General features: G+C 44.7%; 12 non-coding genes across 12 annotated transcripts; all 12 read left to right on the top strand.

The window, feature by feature from the left end:
* The first annotated feature begins 172 nt into the window (after nt 1–172).
* TRNAL-CAA (transfer RNA leucine (anticodon CAA)) lies at nt 173–294 on the top strand. The gene is made up of 2 exons: nt 173–210; nt 249–294. It is a non-coding gene; the product is annotated as a tRNA-Leu (tRNA).
* An 823-nt stretch (nt 295–1,117) lies between these two features.
* TRNAL-CAA (transfer RNA leucine (anticodon CAA)) lies at nt 1,118–1,239 on the top strand. The gene is made up of 2 exons: nt 1,118–1,155; nt 1,194–1,239. It is a non-coding gene; the product is annotated as a tRNA-Leu (tRNA).
* Nucleotides 1,240–1,496: 257 nt separating this feature from the next.
* Nucleotides 1,497–1,618, top strand: TRNAF-AAA (transfer RNA phenylalanine (anticodon AAA)). Its single transcript has 2 exons — nt 1,497–1,534; nt 1,573–1,618. It is a non-coding gene; the product is annotated as a tRNA-Phe (tRNA).
* A 67-nt stretch (nt 1,619–1,685) lies between these two features.
* TRNAL-CAA (transfer RNA leucine (anticodon CAA)) lies at nt 1,686–1,807 on the top strand. Its single transcript has 2 exons — nt 1,686–1,723; nt 1,762–1,807. It is a non-coding gene; the product is annotated as a tRNA-Leu (tRNA).
* Nucleotides 1,808–1,874: 67 nt separating this feature from the next.
* On the top strand, nt 1,875–1,996 carry TRNAL-CAA (transfer RNA leucine (anticodon CAA)). Its single transcript has 2 exons — nt 1,875–1,912; nt 1,951–1,996. It is a non-coding gene; the product is annotated as a tRNA-Leu (tRNA).
* A 445-nt stretch (nt 1,997–2,441) lies between these two features.
* Nucleotides 2,442–2,563, top strand: TRNAL-CAA (transfer RNA leucine (anticodon CAA)). The gene is made up of 2 exons: nt 2,442–2,479; nt 2,518–2,563. It is a non-coding gene; the product is annotated as a tRNA-Leu (tRNA).
* A 67-nt stretch (nt 2,564–2,630) lies between these two features.
* Nucleotides 2,631–2,752, top strand: TRNAL-CAA (transfer RNA leucine (anticodon CAA)). The gene is made up of 2 exons: nt 2,631–2,668; nt 2,707–2,752. It is a non-coding gene; the product is annotated as a tRNA-Leu (tRNA).
* Nucleotides 2,753–2,819: 67 nt separating this feature from the next.
* On the top strand, nt 2,820–2,941 carry TRNAL-CAA (transfer RNA leucine (anticodon CAA)). Its single transcript has 2 exons — nt 2,820–2,857; nt 2,896–2,941. It is a non-coding gene; the product is annotated as a tRNA-Leu (tRNA).
* Nucleotides 2,942–3,008: 67 nt separating this feature from the next.
* On the top strand, nt 3,009–3,130 carry TRNAL-CAA (transfer RNA leucine (anticodon CAA)). Its single transcript has 2 exons — nt 3,009–3,046; nt 3,085–3,130. It is a non-coding gene; the product is annotated as a tRNA-Leu (tRNA).
* Nucleotides 3,131–3,764: 634 nt separating this feature from the next.
* TRNAL-CAA (transfer RNA leucine (anticodon CAA)) lies at nt 3,765–3,886 on the top strand. Its single transcript has 2 exons — nt 3,765–3,802; nt 3,841–3,886. It is a non-coding gene; the product is annotated as a tRNA-Leu (tRNA).
* Nucleotides 3,887–6,785: 2,899 nt separating this feature from the next.
* Nucleotides 6,786–6,907, top strand: TRNAS-CGA (transfer RNA serine (anticodon CGA)). Its single transcript has 2 exons — nt 6,786–6,823; nt 6,862–6,907. It is a non-coding gene; the product is annotated as a tRNA-Ser (tRNA).
* Nucleotides 6,908–7,728: 821 nt separating this feature from the next.
* TRNAS-CGA (transfer RNA serine (anticodon CGA)) lies at nt 7,729–7,850 on the top strand. The gene is made up of 2 exons: nt 7,729–7,766; nt 7,805–7,850. It is a non-coding gene; the product is annotated as a tRNA-Ser (tRNA).
* The last annotated feature ends 1,306 nt before the right edge of the window (nt 7,851–9,156 follow it).

The following is a 9,156-nucleotide window of genomic DNA, read 5'->3' as shown; positions in this document are numbered from 1 at the left end:
GTCTAAGGCGCCAGACTCAAGGGGGTCAGTTTCCTTCGTTCACGACGTGAATCTGTGTATTCTGGTCCTCGTATGAGGGCGTGGGTTCGAATCCCACTTCTGACACGATATGTTTTGTGAAATTAACTGGAAGAGATGTAGTTAATGAAACGTCCAAATTACAAGAGACCACGTCAGGATGGCCGAGCGGTCTAAGGCGATAGATTCAAGGGGCTTAGTTTCTTTCGTTCACGACGTGAATCTGTCTATTCTAGTCCTCGTATGAGGGCGTGGGTTCGAATCCCACTTCTGACACGAAAATTTTTATGAAATTAACTGGAAGAGATGTAATTTATAAAACGCCCCAATTGAAAGAATCCATGTCAGGGTGGCCGAGCGGTCTAAGGCGCCAGACTCAAGGGGCTTAGTTTCCTTCGTTCACAACGTGAATCTGTGTTTTCTGGTCCTCGTATGAGGGCGTGGGTTCGAATCCCACTTCTGAAACGATATGTTTTATGAAATTAACTAGAATAGATGTAATTTATAAAACGACCCAATTGAAAGAATCCATGTCAGGATGGCCGAGCGGTCTAAGGCGCCAGACTCAAGGGGCTCAGTTTCCTTCGTTAACAACGTGAATCTGTGTATTCTGGTCCTCGTATGAGGGCCTGGGTTCGAATCCCACTTCTGACACGATAAGTTTTAAGAATTTAACTGGAAGAGATATAATTAATTAAACGTCCCAATTAAAAGAATCCATGTCAGGATGGCAGAGCGGTCTAAGGCGCGAGACTCAAGGGGCTCAGTTTCCTTCGTTCACGAGGTGAATCTGTCTATTCTGGTCCTCGTATGAGGGCGTGGGTTCGAATCCCACTTCTGACACGAAAAGGTTTATGAAATTAACTGGAAGAGATGTAATTTATAAAACGCCCCAATTGATTGAATCCATGTCAGGATGGCCGAGCGGTCTAAGGCGCCAGACTCAAGGGGCTCAGTTTCCTTCGTTCACAACGTGAATCTGTGTTTTCTGGTCCTCGTATAAGGGCGTGGGTTCGAATCCCACTTCTGACACGAAAAGGTTTATGAAATTAACTGGAAGAGATGTAAATTATAAAACGCCCCAATTGAAAGAATCAATGTCAGGATGGCCGAGCGGTCTAAGGCGCCAGACTCAAGGGGCTCAGTTTCCTTCGTTAACAACGTGAATCTGTGTATTCTGGTCCTCGTATGAGGGCGTGGGTTCGAATCCCACTTCTGACACGATATGTTTTATGAAATTAACTAGAATAGATGTAATTTATAAAACGTCCCAATTGAAAGAATCCATGTCAGGATGGCCGAGCGGTCTAAGGCGTCAGACTCAAGGAGCTTAGTTTCTTTCGTTCACAACGTGAATCTGTGTATTCCTGGTCCTCGTATGAGGGCGTGGGTTCGAATCCCACTTCTGACACGATATGTTTTATGAAATTAACTGGAAGAGATGTAATTTATAAAACGCCCCAATTGATAGAATCCATGTCAGGATGGCCGAGCGGTCTAAGGCGCCAGACTAAAGGGGCTCAGTTTCCTTCGTTCACAACGTGAATCTGTGTTTTCTGGTCCTCGTATGAGGGCGTGGGTTCGAATCCCACTTCTGACACGATATGTTTTATGAAATTAACTGGAAGAGATGTAATTTATAAAACGCCCCAATTGATAGAATCCATGTCAGGATGGCCGAGCGGTCTAAGGCGCCAGACTCAAGGGGCTCAGTTTCCTTCGTTAACAACGTGAATCTGTGTATTCTGGTCCTCGTGTGAGGGCGTGGGTTCGAATCCCACTTCTGACACGATATGTTTTATGAAATTAACTGGAAGAGATGTAATTTATAAAACGCCCCAATTGATAGAATCCATGTCAGGATGGCCGAGCGGTCTAAGGCGCCAGACTCAAGGGGCTCAGTTTCCTTTGTTCACAACGTGAATCTGTGTTTTCTGGTCCTCGTATGAGGGCGTGGGTTCGAATCCCACTTCTGACACGATATGTTTTATGAAATTAACTGGAAGAGATGTAATTTATAAAACGCCCCAATTGAATGAATCCAAGTCAGGATGGCCGAGCGGTCTAAGGCGCCAGACTCAAGGGGCTCAGTTTCCTTCGTTCACAACGTGAATCTGTGTTTACTGATCCTCGTATGAGGGCGTGGGTTCGAATCCCACTTCTGACACGATATGTTTTATGAAATTAACTGGAAGAGATGTAATTTATAAAACGTCCCAATTGAACGAATCCAAGTCAGGATGACCGAGCGGTCTAAGGCGACAGACTCAAGGGGCTCAGTTTCCTTCGTTCACAACGTGAATCTGTGTATTCTGGTCCTCGTATGAGGGCGTGGGTTCGAATCCCACTTCTGACACGATATGTTTTAAGAAATTAAGTGGAAGAGATGTAATTAATTAAACGTCCAAATTACAAGAGACCACGTCAGGATGGCCGAGCGGTCTAAGGCGCTAGACTCAAGGGGCTTAGTTTCTTTCGTTCACGACGTGAATCTGTGTATTCTGGTCCTCGTATGAGGGCGTGGGTTCGAATCCCACTTCTGACACGATATGTTTTATGAAATTAACTGGAAGAGATGTAATTTATAAAACGTCCGAATTGAATGAATCCAAGTCAGGATGGCCGAGCGGTCTAAGGCGCCAGACTCAAGGGGCTCAGTTTCCTTCGTTAACAACGTGAATCTGTGTATTCTGGTCCTCGTGTGAGGGCGTGGGTTCGAATCCCACTTCTGACACGATATGTTTTATGAAATTAACTGGAAGAGATGTAATTTATAAAACGCCCCAATTGATAGAATCCATGTCAGGATGGCCGAGCGGTCTAAGGCGCCAGACTCAAGGGGCTCAGTTTCCTTCGTTAACAACGTGAATCTGTGTATTCTGGTCCTCGTGTGAGGGCGTGGGTTCGAATCCCACTTCTGACACGACATGTTTTATGAAATTAACTGGAAGAGATGTAATTTATAAAACGCCCCAATTGATAGAATCCATGTCAGGATGGCCGAGCGGTCTAAGGCGCCAGACTCAAGGGGCTCAGTTTCCTTTGTTCACAACGTGAATCTGTGTTTTCTGGTCCTCGTATGAGGGCGTGGGTTCGAATCCCACTTCTGACACGATATGTTTTATGAAATTAACTGGAAGAGATGTAATTTATAAAACGCCCCAATTGAATGAATCCAAGTCAGGATGGCCGAGCGGTCTAAGGCGCCAGACTCAAGGGGCTCAGTTTCCTTCGTTCACAACGTGAATCTGTGTTTACTGGTCCTCGTATGAGGGCGTGGGTTCGAATCCCACTTCTGACACGATATGTTTTATGAAATTAACTGGAAGAGATGTAATTTATAAAACGTCCCAATTGAACGAATCCAAGTCAGGATGACCGAGCGGTCTAAGGCGACAGACTCAAGGGGCTCAGTTTCCTTCGTTTACAACGTGAATCTGTGTATTCTGGTCCTCGTATGAGGGCGTGGGTTCGAATCCCACTTCTGACACGATATGTTTTAAGAAATTAAGTGGAAGAGATGTAATTAATTAAACGTCCAAATTACAAGAGACCACGTCAGGATGGCCGAGCGGTCTAAGGCGCTAGACTCAAGGGGCTTAGTTTCTTTCGTTCACGACGTGAATCTGTGTATTCTGGTCCTTGTATGAGGGCGTGGGTTCGAATGCCACTTCTGATACGATATGTTTTAAGAAAATAACTGGAAGAGATGTAATTCATAAAACGTCCCAATTGAATGAATCCAAGTCAGGGTGGCCGAGCGGTCTAAGGCGCCAGACTCAAGGGGCTAAGTTTCCTTCGTTCACAACGTGAATCTGTGTTTTCTGGTCCTCGTATGAGGGCGTGGGTTCGAATCCCACTTCTGACACGATATGTTTTATGAAATTAACTAGAATAGATGTAATTTATAAAACGTCCCAATTGAATGAATCCATGTCAGGATGGCCGAGCGGTCTAATGCGCCAGACTCAAGGGGCTTAGTTTCTTTCGTTCACAACGTGAATCTGTGTATTCCTGGTCCTCGTATGAGGGCGTGGGTTCGAATCCCACTTTTGACACGATATGTTTTATGAAATTAACTGGAAGAGATGTAATTTATACAACGTCCCAAATGAATGAATCCAAGTTAGGGTGGCCGAGCGGTCTAAGGCGCCAGACTCAAGGGACCTAGTTTCTTTCGTTCTCAACGTGAATCAGTGTATTCTGGTCCTCGTATGAGGGCGTGGGTTCGAATACCACTTCTGACACGATATGTTTTATGAAATTAACTGGAAGAGATGTAATTCATAAAACGTCCCAATTGAATGAATCCAAGTCAGGGTGGCCGAGTGGTCTAATGAACCAGACTCGAAAGGCTTAGTTTCATTCCTTCCCGATGTGGATCTGTGTGTTCTGGTCCTCGAATGAGGGCGTGGATTCAAATCCCAATTCTGACACGATATGTTTTATAAATTTAACTGGAAAAGATGTAATTTATAAAACGTCCAAAGAAAATGAATCAACGTCAGGATGGCCGAGCGGTCTAAGGCGCTACACTCAAGGGGCTTAGTTTCTTTCGTTCACGACGTGAATCTGTGTATTCTGGTCCTCGTATGAGGGCGTGGGTTCGAATCCCACTTCTAACACGATATGTTTTATGAAATTAACTGGAAGAGATGTAATTTATAAAACGTCCAAATTAGAAGTGACCACGCCAGGATGGCGGAGCGGTCTAAGGCGCCAGACTCAAGGGACCTAGTTTCTTTCGTTCTCAACGTGAGTCAGTGTATTCTGGTCCTCGTATGAGGGCGTGGGTTCGAATACCACTTCTGACACGATATGTTTAATGAAATTAACTGGAAGAGATGTAATTCATAAAACGACCCAATTGAATGGATCCAAGTCAGGATGGCGGAGCGGTCTAAGGCGCTACACTCAAGGGGCTTAGTTTCTTTCGTTCACAACGTGAATCTGTGTATTCTGGTCCTCGTAAGAGGGCGTGGGTTCGAATCCCACTTCTGACACGATATGTTTTATGAAATTAACTGGAAGAGATGTAATTAATAACACATCCCAATTGAATGAATCCAAGTCAGGGTGGCCGAGCGGTCTAAGGCGCTACACTCAAGGGGCTTAGTTTCTTTCGTTCACGACGTGAATCTGTGTATTATGGTCCTCGTATGAGGGCGTGGGTTCGAATCCCACTTCTGACACGATATGTTTTATGAAATTAACTGGAAGAGATGTAATTTATAAAACGTCCAAATTAGAAGTGACCACGTCAGGATGGCGGAGCGGTCTAAGGCGCCAGACTCAAGGGGCTCAGTTTCCGTTGTTCACAACGTGAATCTGTGTATTCTGGTCCTCGTATGAGGGCGTGGGTTCGAATCCCACTTCTGACACGATATGTTTTAAGAAATTAACTGGAAGAGATGTAATTAATTAAACGTCCAAATTACAAGAGACCACGTCAGGATGGCCGAGCGGTCTAAGGCGCTAGACTCAAGGGGCTTAGTTTCTTTCGTTCACGACGTGAATCTGTGTATTCTGGTCCTTGTATGAGGGCGTGGGTTCGAATGCCACTTCTGATACGATATGTTTTAAGAAAATAACTGGAGGAGATGTAAGTGAAAACGTAATAACTAGATAAAACCATGTCAGTATGGCCGAGTGGTCTAATGAACCAGACTCGAAAGGCTTAGTTTCATTCCTTCCCGATGTGGATCTGTGTGTTCTGGTCCTCGAATGAGGGCGTGGATTCAAATCCCAATTCTGACACGATATGTTTTATAAATTTAACTGGAAAAGATGTAATTTATAAAACGTCCAAAGAAAATGAATCAACGTCAGGATGGCCGAGCGGTCTAAGGCGCTACACTCAAGGGGCTTAGTTTCTTTCGTTCACGACGTGAATCTGTGTATTCTGGTCCTCGTATGAGGGCGTGGGTTCGAATCCCACTTCTAACACGATATGTTTTATGAAATTAACTGGAAGAGATGTAATTTATAAAACGTCCAAATTAGAAGTGACCACGCCAGGATGGCGGAGCGGTCTAAGGCGCCAGACTCAAGGGACCTAGTTTCTTTCGTTCTCAACGTGAGTCAGTGTATTCTGGTCCTCGTATGAGGGCGTGGGTTCGAATACCACTTCTGACACGATATGTTTAATGAAATTAACTGGAAGAGATGTAATTCATAAAACGTCCCAATTGAATGAATCCAAGTCAGGATGGCGGAGCGGTCTAAGGCGCTACACTCAAGGGGCTTAGTTTCTTTCGTTCACAACGTGAATCTGTGTATTCTGGTCCTCGTAAGAGGGCGTGGGTTCGAATCCCACTTCTGACACGATATGTTTTATGAAATTAACTGGAAGAGATGTAATTAATAAAACATCCCAATTGAATGAATCCAAGTCAGGGTGGCCGAGCGGTCTAAGGCGCTACACTCAAGGGGCTTAGTTTCTTTCGTTCACGACGTGAATCTGTGTATTATGGTCCTCGTATGAGGGCGTGGGTTCGAATCCCACTTCTGACACGATATGTTTTATGAAATTAACTGGAAGAGATGTAATTTATAAAACGTCCAAATTAGAAGTGACCACGTCAGGATGGCGGAGCGGTCTAAGGCGCCAGACTCAAGGGGCTCAGTTTCCGTTGTTCACAACGTGAATCTGTGTATTCTGGTCCTCGTATGAGGGCGTGGGTTCGAATCCCACTTCTGACACGATATGTTTTAAGAAATTAACTGGAAGAGATGTAAGTGAAAACGTAATAACTAGATAAAACCATGTCAGGATGGCCGAGTGGTCTAATGCGCCAGACTCGAAAGGCTTAGTTTCATTCCTTCCCGATGTGGATCTGTGTGTTCTGGTCCTCGAATGAGGGCGTGGATTCGAATCCCACTTCTGACACGATATGTTTTATGAAATTAACTGGAAGAGATGTAATTTATAAAACGTCCAAATTAGAAGTGACCACGTCAGGATGGCGGAGCGGTCTAAGGCGCCAGACTCAAGGGGCTCAGTTTCCTTTGTTCACAACGTGAATCTGTGTATTCTGGTCCTCGTATGAGGGCGTGGGTTCGAATCCCACTTCTGACACGATATGCTTTATGAAATTAACTGGAAGAGATGTAATTTATAAAACGTCCAAATTAGAAGTGACCACGCCAGGATGGCAGAGCGGTCTAAGGCGCCAGACTCAAGGGACCTAGTTTCTTTCGTTCTCAACGTGAATCAGTGTATTCTGGTCCTCGTATGAGGGCGTGGGTTCGAATACCACTTCTGACACGATATGTTTTATGAAATTAACTGGAAGAGATGTAATTCATAAAACGTCCCAATTGAATGAATCCAAGTCAGGATGGCGGAGCGGTCTAAGGCGCCAGACTCAAGGGGCTCAGTTTCCTTCGTTCACAACGTGAATCTGTGTATTCTGGTCCTCGTATGAGGGCGTGGGTTCGAATCCCACTTCTGACACGATATGTTTTAAGAAATTAACTGGAAGAGATGTAATTTATAAAACGTCCAAATTAGAAGTGACCACGTCAGGATGGCGGAGCGGTCTAAGGCGCCAGACTCAAGGGGCTCAGTTTCCGTTGTTCACAACGTGAATCTGTGTATTCTGGTCCTCGTATGAGGGCGTGGGTTCGAATCCCACTTCTGACACGATATGTTTTAAGAAATTAACTGGAAGAGATGTAAGTGAAAACGTAATAACTAGATAAAACCATGTCAGGATGGCCGAGTGGTCTAATGCGCCAGACTCGAAAGGCTTAGTTTCATTCCTTCCCGATGTGGATCTGTGTGTTCTGGTCCTCGAATGAGGGCGTGGATTCGAATCCCACTTCTGACACGATATGTTTTATGAAATTAACTGGAAGAGATGTAATTTATAAAACGTCCAAATTAGAAGTGACCACGTCAGGATGGCGGAGCGGTCTAAGGCGCCAGACTCAAGGGGCTCAGTTTCCTTTGTTCACAACGTGAATCTGTGTATTCTGGTCCTCGTATGAGGGCGTGGGTTCGAATCCCACTTCTGACACGATATGCTTTATGAAATTAACTGGAAGAGATGTAATTTATAAAACGTCCAAATTAGAAGTGACCACGCCAGGATGGCAGAGCGGTCTAAGGCGCCAGACTCAAGGGACCTAGTTTCTTTCGTTCTCAACGTGAATCAGTGTATTCTGGTCCTCGTATGAGGGCGTGGGTTCGAATACCACTTCTGACACGATATGTTTTATGAAATTAACTGGAAGAGATGTAATTCATAAAACGTCCCAATTGAATGAATCCAAGTCAGGATGGCGGAGCGGTCTAAGGCGCCAGACTCAAGGGGCTCAGTTTCCTTCGTTCACAACGTGAATCTGTGTATTCTGGTCCTCGTATGAGGGCGTGGGTTCGAATCCCACTTCTGACACGATATGTTTTAAGAAATTAACTGGAAGAGATGTAATTAATTAAACGTCCAAATTTCAAGAGACCACGTCAGGATGGCCGAGCGGTCTAAGGCGCTAGACTCAAGGGGCTTAGTTTCTTTCGTTCACGACGTGAATCTGTGTATTCTGGTCCTTGTATGAGGGCGTGGGTTCGAATGCCACTTCTGATACGATATGTTTTAAGAAAATAACTGGAAGAGATGTAAGTGAAAACGTAATAACTAGATAAAACCATGTCAGTATGGCCGAGTGGTCTAATGCGCCAGACTCGAAAGGCTTAGTTTTATTCCTTCCCGATGTGGATCTGTGTGTTCTGGTCCTCGAATGAAGGCGTTGATTCAAATCCCAATTCTGACACGATATGTTTTATAAATTTAACTGGAAAAGATGTAATTTATAAAACGTCCAAAGAAAATGAATCAACGTCAGGATGGCCGAGCGGTCTAAGGCGCTACACTCAAGGGGCTTAGTTTCTTTCTTTCACGACGTGAATCTGTGTATTATGGTCCTCGTATGAGGGCGTGGGTTCGAATCCCACTTCTGACACGATATGTTTTATGAAATTAACTGGAAGAGATGTAATTTATAAAACGTCCAAATTAGAAGTGACCACGCCAGGATGGCGGAGCGGTCTAAGGCGCCAGACTCAAGGGACCTAGTTTCTTTCGTTCTCAACGTGAGTCAGTGTATTCTGGTCCTCGTATGAGGGCGTGGGTTCGA

This window comes from Phalangium opilio, unplaced genomic scaffold (genome assembly GCF_054372755.1).
Source record: "Phalangium opilio isolate 3A_F unplaced genomic scaffold, DU_Popi_V2 ptg000061l_1, whole genome shotgun sequence".
Lineage (NCBI taxonomy): Eukaryota > Metazoa > Arthropoda > Arachnida > Opiliones > Phalangiidae > Phalangium > Phalangium opilio.
The sequence above is the reverse complement of the archived record's forward strand: the minus strand, read 5'-3'. Positions and strand labels throughout refer to the sequence as shown.